This window comes from Chiloscyllium plagiosum, unplaced genomic scaffold (genome assembly GCF_037043375.1).
Source record: "Chiloscyllium plagiosum isolate Xiang-an unplaced genomic scaffold, Cpla_swu_hap1 HiC_scaffold_25, whole genome shotgun sequence".
Classification (NCBI taxonomy): Eukaryota; Metazoa; Chordata; class Chondrichthyes; order Orectolobiformes; family Hemiscylliidae; genus Chiloscyllium; species Chiloscyllium plagiosum.
The window spans coordinates 7884106-7904464 of record NW_028270163.1 but is presented as its reverse complement, the minus strand read 5'-3'; the positions used below and the strand labels follow the sequence as shown (position 1 = coordinate 7904464).

General features: G+C 41.8%; 1 protein-coding gene across 2 annotated transcripts in view; it reads right to left on the bottom strand.

The window, feature by feature from the left end:
• The window catches only part of spata20 (spermatogenesis associated 20), a 431519-nt gene that overhangs the window by 252402 nt on the left and 158758 nt on the right, over positions 1-20359 (bottom strand). The window lies entirely within an intron of this gene.

Sequence of the window (20359 nt, the reverse complement as noted above, 5' to 3'; positions counted from 1 at the left end):
ACATTCTCCTGTGTCTGTGAGGGTTTCCTCTGGGTGCTCCAGTTTCCTCCCACAATCCAAAGATGTGCAGATTAGGTGAATTGACCATGCTAAATTGTCCATAGTGTTCAGAGATATGTAGATTAGATGCATTAGTCAGGGGTAAATATAAGATAATAGGGTAGGGGAATGGGTCAGGGTAGATTACTCTTCGGAGGGTGGATGTGGACTTGTTGGGCTGAAGGGTCTGTTTCCACATGGTAGGGATTCTATGACAGCTTCTTTTATGCACAGCTAGTTGCCGTTGTCAGGAATGCCTGAGAGGCGGGTGGATTGAGATAAAATACTATCTCTCAAGTGGAAACTGGATAAATAACATAGAACATAACATAGATACCCTACAGTGTGGAAACAGACCATTTGGCCCAACAAGTCCACACCGACTCTCCGAAGAATATCCCACCCACACCCATTCCCCTGCCCTATTACTTTACATTTCCTCTAACTAATGCACCTAATGTACACATCCCTGAACACTATGGACAATTTAGCTTAGCCAATTCACCTAACCTGCACATCGTTGGACTGCGGGAAGAAACCAGAACACCCAGAGGAAACCCACGCAGACACAGGGAGAATATGCAAACTCCACACAGACAATTGCCTAAGGCTGGAATCAAACTCGGTTCCCTGGCACTGTGAGGCAGCAGTGCTAACCACTGAGCCACCAAGCCATCCACCTGAAGAAGAAATACTCGAGAAGAAAAATGCCCACTTCAGAACAGTGAAAGGGGCAGAAATCTGAGTAAAGACAGTTAAACTTGGAATCATGGCGTCTTAGAGATGTACAACTCATCCATGCCGACCAGATATCCCGACCTAATCAAGACCCACTTGCCAGCATGTGGCCTATATCCCTCCAAAACCTTCCTATTCATATACCCATCCAAGTGCCTTTTAAATGTTGCAATTGTACCAGCCTCCATCACTTCCTCTGGTACCTCATTCCATACACTCATTACCCTCTGCGTGAACCAGTTGCCCCTAGGTCTCTTTTATATCTTTCTCCTCTCACCCTAAACCTCTAGTTCTGGACTCCCCCACCCCAGGTAAAAGACATTGTATGTTTATCCAATCTATGCCTTTCATGATTTTATAAACCTCTATAAGGTTACCTCTCAGCCTCCAACGCTCAAGGGAAAACAGCCACAGCCTATTCAACCTCTCCCTATAGCTCAAATCGTCCAACCTTGGCAACATCCTTGTAAATCTTTTCTAACCCTTTCAAGTTTTGCAACATCCTTCCAATAGGAAGGTGACCAGAACTGCACACAATATTCCAAAAGTAGCCTAACCAACGTCCTGTACAGCCACAACATGACCTCCCAACTCCTGTACTCAATGCTCCGACCAATAAAGGAAAGCATACCAAACGCCTTCTTCGCTATCCTGTCTACCTGCGTCTCCACTTTCAAGGAAGTATGAACCTGCACTCCAAGGTCTCTTTGTTTAGCAACACTCCCTAAGACCTTACCATTAAGTGTAAAAGTCCTGTTAAGATTTGATTTCCCAAAATGCTTCACCTTGCATTTATCTAAATTAAACCCTGCCTGTCACTTCTCAGCCCATTGGCCCATCTGGTCCAGATCCTGTTGTAATCTGAGATAACCTTCTTCACTGTCCACTACACCTCCAATTTTGCTGTCGTCTGCAAACTTACTAACAATACCTCCTATGTTCAGATCCAAATAATTTATAGAAATGATGAAAAGTAGTAGACCCAGCACCAAGCCTTTTGGCACTCCACTGGTCACAGGCCTCCAGTCTGAAAATCAACCCTCCATTACCACCCTGTATCCAAATGGCTAGTTCTCCCTGTATTCCATGAGATCTAACCTGAGTTATACAAAAAATAGCCATAGATTTGTTAAGTGACAACACATTTGAGACAGCATTAACATGAATTACAGGACATAGTGAGAAAGCAGGAATGTGTGGCTAATCTATGAAAATTAGAATTAATCACTCTTTCCTATGACCAACTATTCATAAACCCTGAATCCGCAAACGCCCTCTTAAATCCCCTCAGATAAAACACACATCGCTCTTGTTCATACACTGGCACCCACACTTAAACTAATTGTTCAAGTAACTTCAAGTTCTTCGAGCTGTACTGACTTGAAATGTTAATCTTTTGGGGTCTGCTCCATTTACAGCAATGCTGCTCTTTCAACTTTGCTCTATAAAGAGATAACAACCTTTAAAGGAAATCTATTGTGCTCAATGTTGTGCATATTTAAAAATTGAAAATTAACATTCCCTGATAGTTCATTTGATGAATGGTCTTCCCCAGTCAAAACAAAGACTCCCATTTATAGTTATTTTAAATCAATCTTTTCACAAGTGAAATACCGCCAAGGCAGGTAGAACTTGAACCTGGACCTTCTGGCCAAGATATAGGGGCACTACCACTGCACCACAGAGTCCAACGTCATGACCATGGAACATCTTGAAGCACAACTCCCAAGTACTTCTAAAGTGCCAGCATTTTCGTAAAGTAAGAAATAACTAGCTAATTTGCACAGGGCAAGATTCGACATATAAAAGCACAAATGTTATTATCTGGGATAATCAAGAAACCATTTGTGACCATTGTTTTTACATTGGAAAAGGTAATTACTGCTGTTTCCAATCATTTAACATCTGACAGGTCTGTAACCAATATCAGCTGTTTCCAACTGGGGAAAGCCAAGCAGCTACGACCAAATGTTTTCAACTGCCCCATGTATCATTGATGGCTGCTTCAAACATTTCAATGTGTGTTTTTTTAAGTCATGTAGGTCCAGGTGTAAAGATTGACCAGCATACCAAGGAAGACTGTTTGTTCTTTTTCAAAACAATGAAATAGTACCTTCAATGATCACCTGAGAGGATACACCTGAGGGCTCCATTTCACGTTATCTAGAAGAAGTTCAGTAGTATACCGCAAATTCGGTCTGGATTTTGTGATCAAGATTCTTAAGTGACACTTGATCTCATGACCTTATGACTTAGAGATGAGTGTGCAACCAAGTCAGGGAACTAAGTCACCCAGAATAATCATACCTTAAATGATGCCACCTTCTCTGTCCTCATGATAGAATTCATATGCCCACCCGAGCCTATTTAAAATCACTGACAGAAGGCTCAGCATTGACCCTTGCTACAGTCAACTAACACAATGACACCAAGAGTGGGGCTCTTTGGTATTGTCCCTCATCAACTGTGAGAAAGTGACAATAGTTAGGCTGACAGGAACAGAAGTGGAACAGCACAGGCTTACATGTGAAGCTCAAAAGTTGAGGTGTCAGTCCACTGCCTCTGTAGAAGGTCAGTAGCACCAGGGCTGGAAAGGGAGAAAACACCATAGAAAATAAATTTTTCTTGTGAAAGAAAAGCACTAATACTGAATGGTAAACTGATGTTTTTTGTACATTGTTTAATTTGAAGGTTAGATCTGGAGAGATAAAACCCAATCAAAATCGCACAGCTCAGCTGTTGTTAATGACCTTCAGAGACCAAGGTGTGCTGGAGAATGGAATAAAATCTTTAACAAGTAAAAAAAAATCAAATCAGTGAAAGGAGGATCTTAGCTACAACACCTGGGCCATGTGCTGGCCATGAGTGCTCAGCATTAGGTCTTAAGTTTTTTTTTATTCAATTGAGAGATGTTGGCATCATTGACTGGGCTAGCATTTATTGCTTGTCCCTCGTTGCTCGAGGTAGCGGTAAACCAATTTCTTGAACCGCTGCAGTCCACACACTGTAGGTAAACTCTCAATACCCTGAGAGGGGGAATTCCAGGATTCTGACTCAGCAACAGTGAAGGAAAAGTGATATATTTTGAAGTCAGGATAGTGAGTGGCTTGGAGAATTTCAAGTGGTGATGTTCCCATATATCTGCTGCCCTTCTCCTTCAAGATGGAAGTAATTGTCTATGAATTGTGATCTGTGAATTTCTGTAGATTGTACACACTGATGCTATTGAGCTTCAGTGATAGAGGGAGTGGATGCTCGAGGAGATAGTGTCAATCAAGCGGGCTGCTTTGTCCTGGATGATGTCAAACTTCCTGAGAGTTGTTGGAGCTGCACCCATCCTGGCAAGTGAGGAATAATCCTTCACATTCCTGACATATGCCTTGTAAATGGTGGACAGGCTTTCGGGAATCAAGAAGTGAGTTATTCATTACAGTATTCCTATCCTCTGACTTGCTCTTGTAGCCACTGTGTTTATAAGGTGAGTCTACTTCAGTTTCTGGTCAATGGTAATCCCAAGAATGTTGATAGTGGGAGATTCAGATTGTCTCTTGTTGGACACGGGCATTGCTTGGCATTTGTGGGGCACAAATGTTACATGCCACTTTTCAGCCCATGTCCGCTTTTGTCCAGATCTTTTGCATTTGAACATTGACTGCTTCAGTGTCTGAGTCGTCGCAAATGATGCTGAACATTATACAATCATCAGCAAACAACCCCACTTCTCACCTTATGATGGAGGGAAGGTCATTGACAAAATAACTGAAGATGGTTAGGCCGAGGACACTACCCTAAGGAACTCATGCAGAGATGCCCTGGAACAGTGATGACTAATCTCCAATAACTTCCTATGTGCCAGGTATGACTCCAACCAGTAGAGAGTTTTCCCCCTGATACCCATTAATTCCAACTTTGTTCGCTCTCTTTGATGACACACTCAGTCAAATGTGACCTTGAAGCCAAGGGCCGTCACTCTCACCTCATCTCTGGAATTCAGCCCTTTTGTCCATGTTTGAACCAAGGCTGTAATGAGGTCAGGAGCTGAGTGGCGCTGGCACAACTCAAACTGGGTATCAGACAGCAGGTTATTGCTGAGCAGATGCTGCTTCATAGCACTGTTGATGACACCTTCCATCATTTTACTGATGATCAAGTGTAGACTGGTGAGGCAGTAATTGGACGGGTTGGATTAGTCCTGCTTTTTGTGTCCAGGACATACTTGGGCAACTTTCCACATTGTTGGGTAGATCCCAGTGTTGTAACTGTATTGGAGCAGTTTAGGATTTCTTTCTCACTGGTTTGTCATGATTGTTTTGTGTTACTGCTACCTGATTGGCAGATAAACCCTAAGCAGAATACAAAGAGCTGTTAAGATATTAGTCAGAAATTTGGTTGACACGACTTCATCCCAATCCACAGACAAAAGGCAAGTACACCTCAAATGAGTGCATACACACACACATGACAGTCACAAAAATTGGTCTTTGCAAACACTTTTTTTTTTCTCTGAACAGAGCTTCAGCTGTCCAGATTGACAACTCCTTGTAGCTTTCTTTAAGAAACCTGCAAACAATTCAAGATTACTACTCAAAACCAGGAAGCCAAATCCCCTAGTGTCTGCCCACGTGTCACAGTGTCTTGGCAGCATTCAGACAGTTCAAGGCAAGGGGAATATGCTTGAAGAGAGTTGGCAATATTAAAGCAAACAAAACCTTTGTCAACAGTTTCTGCCCCATGATCATAATTGATATTCAAGATCATTATTTCATCTCTCTCTCTCAAATTCACTTGCTCCCAGGAACTGCCTCAAAAAAAGGAATCAACATTATTTTAAGAGGTACCCTTGACGCCATCCAAGTATTTCTCATTAATGAATCTTAATTGCTCTCTTACCTTTTACAACTGTGGTATACTGCTTCTCTTAGATTGAGCCCTTCACTTGGGATTACTTTAGTCAATTAAGCTATGCTCACTCATTTGGCTAACCTTTAGTCCAATGGGATTGCTGAGAACATCTTAGAATGCGGACAGGGTATTATGGATACTGAACACTGGGCAGACTAATTTAAGGACTAGAAGCCAAAAACATGGAAGAAGAATTACAGCAGATCAATTTGAAAGTAGGGAGAGAGAGGATGCAATTCTGAGGGATTTGTGCAGCAGGGGAAGGTGAGACAGTGGAATTTAGAAAGAGGAAAGCTGATGAAAATTATTTAGGCACAGAGATGAAGTGGAAGAATCTCAGAAGAACAAAGGTGAGAAGAAAGCACCAGAGGGCATGGCAGCTGAGAAAATGACAAGTGGCACAGTAAAGAGGATTGGAGAATGAGAAATAATCAATATTAGAATGGAGATATTTGAGAACAAGGACACAGGCTGAGGGAGATGGCAACAGAAGACTTAAACAAGAAAGAAGGCTCTCTGTTGAGATTTTAAGGCAACAGTTAACACATCTGTTAGTAGAACACTGCTATTGATTTTTCCAGATTTAATTCTCCCTTTTAAGTAAGTGGGTCGAAAAAAAAGTGTAACAACAGAAAGGCCTTGTTTTATTTTGGATACATGTGCGTTCAATATAAAATACCAATGGTCAGGTTAGACAGAAATTAAAATTTAAATAAATTCCAGTCAAGAAATTTTAATTGATAAAGCTATTACATAGACACTGTAAAGGCAGAAAAGCAGACTTAAAATTTGAAAACTAAAGGGTTTGCCTAAAGATGATTGGGGCAGGTGTTATATGTTATGGAGTTAGGGAGCAAAATAAAGAGAGCAAAAGGTAAAACACAAAATGCTGGCAACACTCAGCAGGACATGCAGCATCTGTGTAGAGAAAAACAGAGTTTACATTTTAGATCACTGATTGCTAATTAAGACTTAACAGATGTGCATGCTGCCATGGCAGCACAATCAAATGAGTGTTGAAATGATAACTACGCATTTGGTAATTTGTGGGATATGAGAGTCATGGTGCAAAGATTGGTGTTAGTATACATACTTTGTCATCAAGGAGCTGACCAGTCAAACATATTGACTTCAGCACTCTAAGATATTTTGAATTTCCTAATTTAAAAATGTTTAAGGTGTAAGTATTGCCAAGTGAAAATTGGCAATTATTTTCAATAATAAGTAGGTTTGATAAATTTCTGAAAACCTCACAGTTGAAGCAGTCAGCCTCTTTGTTTAGGAGTGACTTATAAGCAAAATCATAATCCTCTTAAAAGAATAGGAAAAGCATTACTCTGTCTCTAGCCTGTACTATCTTGAGCTGGTGTTTATTTAACGCTAACTATGAGGAGAAAATAAAGGTGAATGGAAAGCTTTTGCAGCATGATGCTTGACAGTGCATTGAAACAGCACTGTGAGGTTCTTTGTTACCAGTGAAAGCAATAGCTTTTTCTAAAGTCAATAACATCGAACAATAGTATTCATCGCAGATCTGCAAATTAAAGTTGTCTCCTTGTGCAAGCTAAACTCTGAATCTCTTTCATAATGAGACGAAGCTTGCTGTCATTCCAAAGGCAACACAAACAAATCAGCAATCCTAGTACAACAACAACTTGCAGTTATATAGCTGCTTACATCAATATATTGGCAACAGCGTAGTTAATCTGTCGCAAAGCACTTCACAAAAACATGAACAAATAAAAGGTGACACAGACAAAAACTTGGAGGGGGAGGAAAGTTTTAGGGAGTGTCTTAAAAGAAGAGAGGTGTAGAAGACTGGAAAGGTTAGGGAGGTAATTCCAGACAATGAGCTTAGGCAGCTGAAGACATAGCTTCCAATGCTGGAGCAATTAAAATAGCAAGAGCTGAGAACAGAGATCTTGGAAGGTTTAGGGGCTGCAGAAAGGAAACTGGGAGCAAGAACAACCTTTGGGATCTTTCCAAGAGGCACGTTTAGGCATCTTTGAAATCCATTTACTCACAGTGGTATTAACATGCCCTTCAGTGCTGATCATCTCTCCATTTCCAAGGTGCATGGCACTGAGGGAGCAATGTGAGGGATGAGGGGGAAGGGGGCTTGGGAGGTGTTGAGAGAATGTTGAGAGCAGTTAAAAAACTGCTGATTTACAAAGAGAAAGACATTATTTTGCACCATTCAATCATGTTGTAGAAATATAATTAGTAACAAGGACATTGAGGAAGAGAATAAAATTCAACTTGTGATGTTATTAAGCATGTAACCCTTCACCCCTTGGGCGCCTAGAACATGAATCTCAAAGTCCCTTTGCTAATTATTTCCAAAATATTAATAGGCCCCAGCAGCAATCTGATGCAAGAAGTCAAACAGCAACTGCAAGTCAAACATTAATGAGGGCTGCAAGCTTTACTAATATTAAGCAGAGGACAGCTTGAAATTAGAATCAGGCAAATCTTAACTGCCAACAGCAAGAAGAGTATCGCAATTAGATTTTCAAAGGTATGCTCTAAATAGAATGATTCACGCCATGCCTAATTCAGCAATGAAGGCCAGGATACCCCAAAACACTTCTCAACCAACAAAGCAGCCACTGCTGTTGTGTAGCAAATGTGGCAACCAATTTGGACATAGCAAGATCTGATAGAGACCAGATAATATTTTTTTAGTGATGTTGGTGAGGGAGATATATTAGCTCGGACACCAGACAGGTTTCCCTGGATCATGGAATCTTTCATATCTATTTGTAAGGGAAGGTGGAGTTAAATATCCCACTGAAAGGCACCATCTCTGACAGTGCAGCCCCTTCTCAATAGAACACAGAACAGCACAGCACGGGAACAGGCCCTTCAGCCAATCTTGTCTGTGTCAAACATAATTCTATTCTTAACTAATTCCATTTGCCTGCACATGGTCCATTATTCTCTGCATGCTTCATGCATCTGTCTAAATGCCTCTTCAACTTTGCTGTTGTAGTTTGTCAACAAAGACCCGAGCACAAAGTTTATGGGCAGCACGGTGGCACAGTGGTTAGCACTGCGCCAGAGACCCAGGTTCAATTCCCGCCTCAGGCGACTGTCTGTGTGGAGTTTGCACGTTCTCCCGGTGTCTGCGTGGGTTTCCTCCGGGTGCTCTGGTTTCCTCCCACAATCCAAAGATGTGCAGGTCAGGTGAATTGGCCACGCTAAATTGCCCGTAGTGTTAGGTAAGGGGTAAATGTAGGGGTATGGGTGGGTGACGCTTCGGCTGGTCGGTGTGGACTTGTTGGGCCGAAGGGCATGTTTCCACACTGTAAGTAATCTAATCTAATCTAAAGATTTGAAATCACCACCTCCTGACTCAAAAACTACCAAAGTGAGGAAGTTTGACACTGGATGAGGGAGGTTTGATTTGTACCATAAAGGGTAACTGTTTGAAGTTCAACTAAAAGTAGTATCAGGGGCAACATTTCATAGCCATGTACATATTAGGTCAGCTTACAACACATATATCCACTCTTCCCTTTTGTGGTCATGGGAGGTTTCTTGGCAATATTTGACCCGAGTAGCTACAGACTTACCAAGTCACTGAAAGGAAGAACTTGCATTTATTCCGCACCTTTTACAACATTCCAAAGCACCAACATCCTATGAAGTTCTTTTTGAAGTTTTAATATAGGGAAACACAGCAACTAATTTGCACACAAGGACCTACACAAGTTCCCACGAAGAACAATATGAAAATGACTTGGATCTGTTTTACTGATATTGGTTCGGCACACTGTTGACAACTTCTAGTTGCTCTTCAAAATAGTGCTATGGAATCTTTCACATCCAAATTGGAAGGCTAACAAGGCATTGATTTATCTTTTATCCAACAGACCACACTAACCTCTGATGGTGCAGCACTCCTTCAGTACTACACTGGATAGATTTTGTGCTCAATGAAAAGAATGGAGTGGCACTTAAACCCACAATCTTCAAACTCAAAGGTGAGTGTTCTACCTACTGGCTCGGAGCTGACACCTTTCTTTATTCTTTGCTGGAACAGGTGCAAAAAATATTTACAAGGATGTTATTGAGACTAGATGGCTTGATTTATAGGGGGGGGAGAATGGATAGATTGGGACATTTTTCCCCGTGGAACATAGGAGGCTGAGCGATATAGAGGTTTATAAATAGCCCAGGTCTTTTCCCCAGGGTAGGGAGTGCAAAACTAGAGGGCATAGGTTTAAGGTGAGAGGGGAAGATTTAAAAAGAACCTAAGGGGCAACTTTTTCACACAGAGGATGGTGCGTGCTTGAAACAAGCTGCCAGAGGAAGCGGTGGAGGCTGGTACAATTACAACATTTAAGACATTTGGACAGGTACAGGAACAGGAAAGGTTTAGAGGGATAGAGGACCAATTCAGTTTAGGAAATCTGGTCATCATTGACGAGTTGGGCTGAAGGGTCTGTTTCAATGCTGTCTAACTCTATGACTTGACATTACTGCAAACACATCAGAACAAGCATAAAACAGAATATCATTATCACAAGAGGTGACACAGGCTCAAACACTAGAAAGGCAAACTTAAGAGTGATGCCATGTTAACCATGCAAAGTATGATCTACATAGAGATAGATGTCTGGGGAGGATACGAGGATGAAAAAAGCCTGCTAAACATCTGTAGTGGAAAGACTACATTTATTGGGACTGATGAACTGTAATACATCACATGGCATTCCTCTTTATAGTGTGGGATCAATCATCCAGTCCTGTGACACATCTCCAGCACATGAAAGAAAATCAGGAGAAGCATTTTGTTAGAATTAATCATGTAATGAAACTGTTGCAATAGGACATAGTACAGGCCGTTCTGCCCTCTATGTTGTGCCAACCTTTTATTCTACTCGAAGATCAGGTTAACGTACATATCCTACATTGTACCATCATCCATGTGCTTATCCAAAAGTTGCTTAAATGTCCCTTACATATGTCTCTACTACCATTGCTGGCAGTGCATTCCACCACTCTCTGTGTAAAGAACCTACACCTGACATCTCCCTTAATCCTTCCTCCAGTCACCTTAAAATTATGCACCCTCGTGATAGCCATTTCTGCCGTAGGAAAAAGTCTCTGGCTATCCACTCTATCCATGCCTCTCATCATCTTGTACATCTCTCATCCTTCTTCGCTCCAATGAGAAAAGCCCTAGCTCCCTCACTGTTACTTCAGACAATATTGTCTTAATTCCTGAAAATATTAGTGGCTCTCTTCCCGATCTCATATGATTTATAAAATGGTTACTAATTCTTGACTGATCTGTAATGAATTTATAAAATTAATCTGGTGCAAGGTGCAATGATTTTTTAAATTATCATTTAAACCCTGATGCCTTGTTTTTAAACATTAACTGATCCAAGCCTAATGTGTTATGACTTTTTAAAATGAGTATAAATTCTAATCTGGTCTTCTTAGATTTAGAAATGATGAGTACATGAATGGGAAGAGTTGAGAGGAATATGGGCCAAATGCTGACAAATTGGACTAACTTGGGATATCTGGTCAGCAGGGACAAGTTAGACCGAAGAGGCTGTTTCCATACTGTACAACTCTAGGACTCTAAATGATTCTATCTCATCTAGAACAACTTGCAAATAGCTAATTGTTCCAATCTCTTGTGACTCAATAAAAAGTTGCTTATTTCTTGCCTGATCAGTGTTTTATTATAAATGAACTACAGGTGCTTATTGCTTTTTGCCACAGGCTTTGCTGCCATCTGCAGGTTTATATAAAATTAAAATCTTTGCAGAAAACTGCAGTGTAGGATCCAGAAGATATGAATGTCAACAGAAGGTCAGCTATCAAACTATCCACATAAATTCCATCACACTCTGCTTTTTTTCAAAACCTTTCACATTTTTCATGAAAAAGTATTTAACTAATTGCCTCTGAGATTATGAAGCCATATGCCCCATTACAGCATATCAGTTCATCTGGCATTTTTTTCCAGATGAAATGTCTGCATGAGCTATGTGCTGGACGCTAGTGAAGTCAGACACTAAGAGTTTAGAGACATTTAACAAGTCCCGTAACAACAATCAAGGAATAGCAGCAAATTCTTCTGGTACTCTTGCCAAGACTTTTCACTCATCCAACACCACCAAGAACAGATTCTTTGATCATTTAACTCTTTGTATGTACAAAACAGTTTCCACATTTCTGAATGTGGCAGTTCCAAGTGTTGATTTAATTGTTACGTTACTAGACCAGTAACCCAAAGATCTGGATTCGTAATTAAGAGAACTTGAGCCCCATTCATAAGTTAATCATCACTCGTTGAACAAAAACTACTGAAACAAAGATGTGCATTCATATAAGCGCCATTTCTGTCCTCAAAATGCTTCACAACAATGAGATACTTTTAACGTACACCATTGTGTACTTTGGAAATGCAACAGCCAACTTGTACATAGCAAACTCTCACAAACAGCAATGTGATAATGACCAAAATAATGTTTTAGTGAGGTTAGTTGTGAGATAAAGCTTGGCCAGGAAAAACTTCCTTGCAGCCCTTGGGAAAAATACGATGCAATCCCTTGCATTTGATATTTCCACACCCTTGCACTCAGTTGTCAACCTTGACTGTGCCCTCATGTCCCTGGAGTGGGCCCTCATCTCATGACCTTCTAGCTTAAAGGCAAGAGTGCTGGCACTAAGTTGGAATTAATACATTGTATGAACCTTTTGATAAGAAATTAAACATTTAGATTAGATTAGATTAGATTAGATTACTTACAGTGTGGAAACAGGCCCTTCGGCCCAACAAGTCCACACCGCCCTGCCGAAGCGCCCATACCCCTTACCAAACACTACGGGCAATTTAGCATGGCCAATTCACCTGACCTGCACATCTTTGGACTGTGGGAGGAAACCGGAGCACCCGGAGAAAACCCACGCAGACACGGGGAGAACGTGCAAACTCCACACAGTCAGTTGCCTGAAGCGGGAATTGAACCCGGGTCTCTGGCGCTGTGAGGCAGCAGTGCTAACCACTGTGCCACCGTGCCGCCCATGGTAATGAGCTAGGATCTTCCCTCCTGTGCAAATACATCATACATTCGTATGCAAGCCTTTGGCAACGGAATAACACTTTCAGTCACTGAAATGGCTGTCAGGTAACTTACAAAGCAACACGGCATTTGAATATCCTACAGCTGAAGTATCATTAATTTTCTTTATTGGCAAGACTTTGAACACTGAGTATCTAATGCAGGTCAGAAAATTTCACAATTTTCAAGTTACACTTTTATGTTCCCTATGTGATGGATGTTAACATTAAGTTAAATGTTTTCAAACTAATTAGTCCTAATTCCCTACTCTTTGTCCACAAACCTGTAAATTTATTCCCTTTCAATATTTCATGAATTTCTTTTTTGAAAGCGACTGCTGAATCTGCCCTCCAAACATTTAGCTAGCACATGCCAGATTACAACAACTCACTTGGCTTTTTTTCCCCCACTCAGATCTCCTACAGTTCTTTGGCCATATACTTCCTTTCTCATCAACTGAGATTTCCCCATAACTGTGGTTGACAGGGCCCTCAGTGGTGTCCGGCCCACCTCCCACATTTCTGCGCTCACTCCTCCCCACTTTCCCAGACTAACAATAGGGATTCCCTTGTCCACACTTGCCATTCACTAGTCTCCGTACTCAAAGAATCATCCTCTGCCACTTCCAGCAGGATGCTGCCACCAAACACACCTTGTCTCCCCTCCACTATCAGCATTCTGCAGGGACCACTCCCTCCGTTGTACCCTGGTCCATTCCTCTAGCACTCCAAACACTTTCTCACTCCCACGGCACGTTCCCATGCAATCGCAGATGGTGATTCCCATTCGCCTCTTTCCTGTCCAAGGCCCCAAATGCATCTTCCACGTGAAACAACATTTTAGTTATATTTCTTTCGACCCAGTCTATAACATTCACAGCTTTACATTTCTTTTACAATGGCAAGACCAAAGGCTGCCTGGGTGCTTCGCAGAACATCTCCATTCTGTCTGTTCTCAAGTTGCTTGCCATTTCAATAAACCAATGGTAACATTTCTGACCTGGGCCTACTGCAATGTTCCAACAAAGCACAATGCAAGCTTGAGAAACAACACCACATTTTCAGTTTAGACTCTTTATAGCCTCTAGGACTCAATACTGAATTGCACAACTTTGGAGTCTGACCACATGATATTTGCCTTTCATTTTTCTCACATTCTGTCCCCTCTCTGAACCATGGTTGTGTCTCATTTGCGCCTTGTTATTTTGCTCCCATTCTCTCCCTTTCACACTTTATTTTACATCCATTTTACTTCGCTATTTCTCTTTCACACAATTAGCAACCATTTCAGTTTTTGCATTGGACCTCCATACTGCTCGTTAAACACGTCCCTTCTGTCAGAAGTATAAAAATCACCATTTTCAAACACTTTTCAGTTCTGAAGGACATCATACCAGACTCAAAACATTAACTCTGCTTTTCTCTGCACAGATGCTGCTCAATCTGCTGGGTTTCTTCAGCATTTTCTGAATTTGTTTTAAATCTGTGTCCTCTTGTTATCAACCTTCCTGTCAGTTTTTTTTCCCATTTACTCTGATAGAACTGCTTATAACGTAGAACATCTATTAAGTCTCCTCTTAAATAGCTCTGCTCAACATTGAACAATTCTCTGGTCTAACATCTCTACTAAACACTCCAAGATCAGTGAAAGCAGAGATTGGGTATAAAGTAAAATATACATATTCATTTTTTTTAAGGAATCCCAGGACAGGCGTAGCATATCTTTGATATGTTATAGAACGATACTCCCTCAAAGCTCTACACAGTTCAATACAGGCTTTGGTTTCACAATTTTTAAACATTTACTACATCAGCCACTTTCTCACTGATCTCATTATAGGGCACAATGGTAGTGTCACTGAACAAACAATCCAGAGGGCCAGCTGAATACTTTGGGAACACGGGTTTAAATTCCACCTCGGCACCTGGTGGAATTTAAATTTAATTAACAAAATTGAAAACCTAAAGCCAGTATCAATAATGGTTAGAGACAAAAAAACCGCAGACACTGGAATCCAAGCAGGAGGCTGGAAGAACACAGCAAGCCAAGCAGCATCGTGTGGGGGAGATGTCAACATTTCAAATGTAACGCTTCTTCAGTAATGGTGGCAAAATTATTAATTGCTGTAAAAATCCAACTCCTGTAACTCTTGCCTTTTATAGAAAAAAATCTGCTGTTCAGACAGCAATGTGGTTGGCTTATAACTGGCCTCTGAAATTGCTGAGCAAGCCACTCAGAACAAGGGAACGAAGATGGACAACAAGTGTTGTCCTTTCCAGTGGTGTTCACATTCTGTTGAAGAATAAAATACACATTCTTAACTTTACATCAGTTTGATATTGTGGGAAGATGCCCACAAGTAGCTTAAGTGAGAATTACTAGACTCATTTTGGATCCATGTCGCTAGCAACTCTCTGGGGTCTGGGCTGCCTGGAATTCAGGCCTTCAGAGGTAAAAGTCAAAACCAAGTCTACTGCTTAAATTGTGAGCGACACAGCTCAGTTGATGATACTCATGGCTCAGTGGTGAGTGTATGTGGGATCCAACCTAATACCAGATATGTGAATACATTAGTTCAGGTGGACATATAGGGAGTGCTTCATTGTCAGAGATGCTGTCTTGTGTTTGTTTTAAATCTGGTTATTGACCTTCCAAACAGGAAATAAAAGCATGAATCTAAGCGGATCTATCTAGCTCCCAGGTGTCCTGGCCAAACTTGTTCTCAATCAATATCTCCAAAAATAATTCACATGGTCATTGATCTCATTTTTGTTTGTGGACTTGCTGATTGCAGAAGAAGAAACTTATTGACTATCAAGTGCCCTGGAAAGAAGGACACAATATGAATGCAAGTTATTCCTTCCTCAAAAACATGTAAAATGGATATGTATTGGTCTGTCTTTCATAGATGGAGGACTGGAAAAAATTGTGGCTGTAAGAGCTGCTCCTTTTTCTGAGGTATTTTAGGTGTTGGAGGTGATTTCCTCGAATTCCAGAAGCAGCAATTACTGTTTTATATGCTGTTGCATTGTTTTGGAACTTGGGGAACTAAGATCAAAACAACACCATTTTTACAAGGAGGAAGACAGGGAAAAGGCAGCAATCACATGGTCAGAAGGGAGCAAGAGAAAAAGAGACCTACACTGCTAACTGACACAGTAGTGAATCTGCACAGTTACTGCTTTTGCTGTTTGAGTTCATGTATCACTGGACATCAGAGTGCGTCTAGGAAAAACGAGCAAACAGCAAAATTCACTGCTGAACCTGGAGGAACTGGTGTGGGCGAGCTCTGAGCAGAGGAACAGATAAATCCTTATTTTTTTAATGTGTAACCTTGCTCTAAGTCTACAGTAGTGAGTAGAGTGAGTTATTTCTTGATTATACATTTTATTGAGATCTGTCTGTTGATTAAATTTTAAAAATATAAAGTACCAAGTTAGCCTGGAGCACAGTTTTTTTTACAATAAAATGTCGGTGCTATTTTCTGGATCTATAGATTGTGAAGGAACAGAGATGACTTTTAATAGAGTGATGTGCTCTTCCTGTCGAATATGGGAGTTTAGGGAGAATTTCCATGTCATTGATGATTATGTCTGCCAGAAGTGTTTTTGGTTATGAATCCTAATATATTGCATGGATCATTTGGAGCAGCAGTTAGAGGCAATAAGGAATTTACAAGAGCTAGGAGGTATGACGGAAGGTAGTTATAGGAAGGGAGAAAAGCGGCAGATACAGTCAGGTAGATGGGTTAACTCCAGGAAAAATAAGAGGGGTAGGTAGGTAGTAGAGGAGTCTTCTCTGGTTATCACCATTTCAAATACGATGGACTCTCAGGTGAATGTAGCATGAACGGCCACGTTTCTGGTATCAAGACTGGCTCCAATGTACTGAGGGGTACATCGGGTTCCAAGCAATCGACTGTGATAGGGGACTCTCTAGTCAGAGGCACAGATAGACGTTTCTGTGGCCAGCAGTGAAAATCAGTATAGGGTATTGCCTCCCTAGTGCCATGATCAAGCATCTCTCAGAGAGGGTGCAGAATGTTCTCAAGAGGGAGAGGGACCAGCAGGAGGTCAGTGCACAGATTGGACCTAACGACATAGGAAGGGAAAAGGATGAAATTCTGAAGGGAGAATATGGAAAGTTAGGCAGGAATTTAAAAAGGGGATCCTCGAGAGTAGTAATATCTGGATTATTCCCGGTGCTACGAGCTAGTGTGGATAGGAATAGGAGAATAGAGCAGATAAATATGTGGCTGAAGAGCTGGTGCAGAGGAGGAGGGTTCACATTTTTGGATTATTAGCATCTCTTCTGGGATAGAGGTGACCTGTACAAAAAGGACGGATTGCCCTAAATTGAAATGGAACTAATATACTGGCAGGGAAATTTGCTAGAGCTGTTTGGGAGGATATGAACTAGTAGGTGGGGATGGGACCCAGGGAAATAGTGAGGAAAGAGATCAATTTGAGAGTGGTACAGTTGGGAAAAGGAGCAAGTCAAACAGACAGGGCTAGCAGGAACATTGCAGAGAACAAGGTAGAACTGATAACTTAAACTGCATTTACTTCAGTGCAAGAGGCCTAACAGGGAAGGCAGATGAACTCAGGGCATGGTTAGGAACATGGGACTGGGATATCATAGCAATTACAGAAACATGGCTCAGGGATGGACAGGACTGTAGCTTAAGGTTCAAGGATGCAAATGCTACAGGAAGGACAGAAAGGGAGGCAAGAGAGGAGGGGTGTGGTGTTTTTCATAAGGGATAGCATTACTGGGGAGGATATGTTCGCCGAGCTGGAAGTTTTTGTTGCAAACGTTTCGTCACCTGGCTAGGCGACATCATCAGTGCTTAGGAGCCTCCTGCGAAGGGAGGATATTCCTGGGAGTACATCCAGGGATGTTATTTGGGTGGAACTGAGAAATCAGAAAGAGATGATCACCTTATTAGGATTGAATTATCGACCCCCTAATAGTCAGAGGGAAATTGAGAAACAAATTTGTAAGGTGATTTCAGTTATCTATAAGAATAATATGGTGGTTACGTTGGGGATTTTAACTTTCCAAACATAGATTGGGCCAATAGTGTTAAGGGTTAAATGGAGAGGAATTTGTTAAGTATGTACAACAACATTTTCTGATTCAGTATGTGGATGAACTTACTAGAGAAGGTGCAAAACTTGACCTACTCTTGGGACATAAGGCAGGGCAGATGACTCAGGTGTCAGTGGGGGAGCACTTCTGTGGACATGGAAGATATAGAATGTAGGAAAATAGATGGTGACATCTTGAAAATTATCCATATTACAGAGGTGATGGTGCTTGAAAAAGCATATGTCTTGAAAAGCATAAAAGTGGATAAATCCTCAGGACCTAATCAGGTGTAACCTAGAACTCTGTGGGAAGCTAGAGAAGTGATTCCTGGGCCCCTTGCTGAGATATTTGTATCATCGATAGTCACAGGTGAAGTGCAGGAAGACTAGAGGTTGGCTAACACGGTGCCAATATTTAAGAAAGGTGGCAAGGAAAAGCCAGGGAACCATAGACCAGTGAACCTGACACTGGTGGTGGGCAAGTTGTTGAAGGGAATCCTGAAGGACAGGATTTAGATGTATTTGTAAAGGGAAGGACCGATTAGGGATAGTCAGCATGGTTTTGTGCGTGGGAAATCATTTCTCACAAACTTGATTGGGTTTTTTGATGAAGTAACAAAGGGGATTGATGAGGACAGAGCGGTAGATGTGATCTATATGGACATCAGTAAGGCATTCGACAAGGTTCCTAATGGGAAAGTGGTTAGCAAGATTAGATCTCATGGAATACAGGGAGAACTAGCCATTTGGATAGGGAACTGGCTCAAAGGTAGAAGACAGAGGGTGGCAATGGAGGGTTGTTTTTCAGACTGGAGACCTGTGACCAGTGGAGTGCCACAGGGATCAGTGCTGAGTCCACTGCTTTTAGTCATTTACATAAATGATTTGGATGCAAACATAAGAGGTACAGTTAGTAAGTTTGCAGATGACACCAAAATTGAAGATGTAGTGGACAGCAAAGAAGGTTAGCTCAGAGTACAACGGGATCTTGATCAGATGGGCCAATAGACTGAGGAGTGACAGATGGAGTTTAATTTAGATAAATGCGAGATTCTGCATTTTGGAAAAGCAAATCAAAGCAGGACTTATACACTTAATTAGATTTAGATTAGATTCCCTACAGTGTGGAAAGGCCCGTCGGCCCAACCAGTCCACACCAATCCTCCGAAGAGTAACCCACCCAGATCCATTTCCCTCTGACTAATTCATCTAACACTAAGGGCAATTTAGCATGGCCAATTCACCTGACCTGCACATCTTTGGTAAAGTCCTGGGGAGTGCTGCTGAACAAAGAGACCTTGAATTGCAGATTCACAGCTCCTTGAAAGTGTAGTCACAAACAGTTTGGATAGTGAAGGCAGCATTAGTATGCTTTCCTTTATTGGTCAGAGCATTGTGTATCGGAGTTGGGAGGCCATATTGCCGCTGTACAGCACATTGATTAAATTCCCTACAGTATGGAAACAGGTCCTTCGGCCCAGCAAGTTCACAGTGACCCTCCGAAAAGTAACCCACTCAGACCCATTCCCCAACCCTGTATTTACCCTTGACCTTGACCCTAACACTATGGGCAATTTAGCATGGCCAATTCACCTGACCTTCACATCTTTAAATTGTGGGAGGAAACTGGAGCACCCAGAGGAAACTCACGCAGCCACAAGGAGGATGTGCAAACTCCACACAGTCGCCTGAGGCGGGAATCGAACCAGAGTCCCTGGCGTTGTGAGGCAGCAGTGCTAACCACTGAGCCACCATGCCACCCCAAACTGGTTAGGTCACGTTTGGAATATTGTGTGCAATTCTGGTCTCCTTCCCATCAGAAGGATGTTGTGAAACTTGAAAGGGTTCAGAAATGATTTAGAAGGCTATTGCAAGGGTTGTAAAATTTGAGGTACAGGGAGAGGCTGAATAAACTGGGGCTGTTTTGCCTGGAGTGTCGGAGGCTGAGGGTTACAGCTTACAGAGATTTATAAAATCATGAGGGGCATGGATAGGATAAACAGACAAGGTCTTTTCCCTGGGCGGGGGGGGGGGGGGGGGAGAAGAATCCAGAACTAGAGGGCATAGGTTTAGGGTGAGAGGGGAAAGATATAAAAGGCACCTATTGGGCAACATTTTCACACTGAAGGTACTGCATGTATGAAATAAGCTGCCAGAGGAAGTGGTGGAAGCTGGTACAATTACAGCATTTAAAAGGCATCTGGATGAGTATATGAATAGGAAGGGTTTAGAGGGATAGGGGCTAAATGCTGGCAAATGGGACTAGATTAAGTTAGAATATCTGGTCGGCATGGACGAGTTGGACCGAAGGGTCTGTTTCCATGCTGTACATCTCTATGACGCTGTATATTACCTGGAGGAGCCAGTATTGGACTGGGGTGAACAAAGTTAAAAATCACAACACCAGGTTATAGTCCAACAGGTTTATTTGGAACCACTGGCTTTTGGAGCTCCAAAAGCTTTGAACTCCTCTACCCTGGGGAAAAGACTTTGGCTATTCAC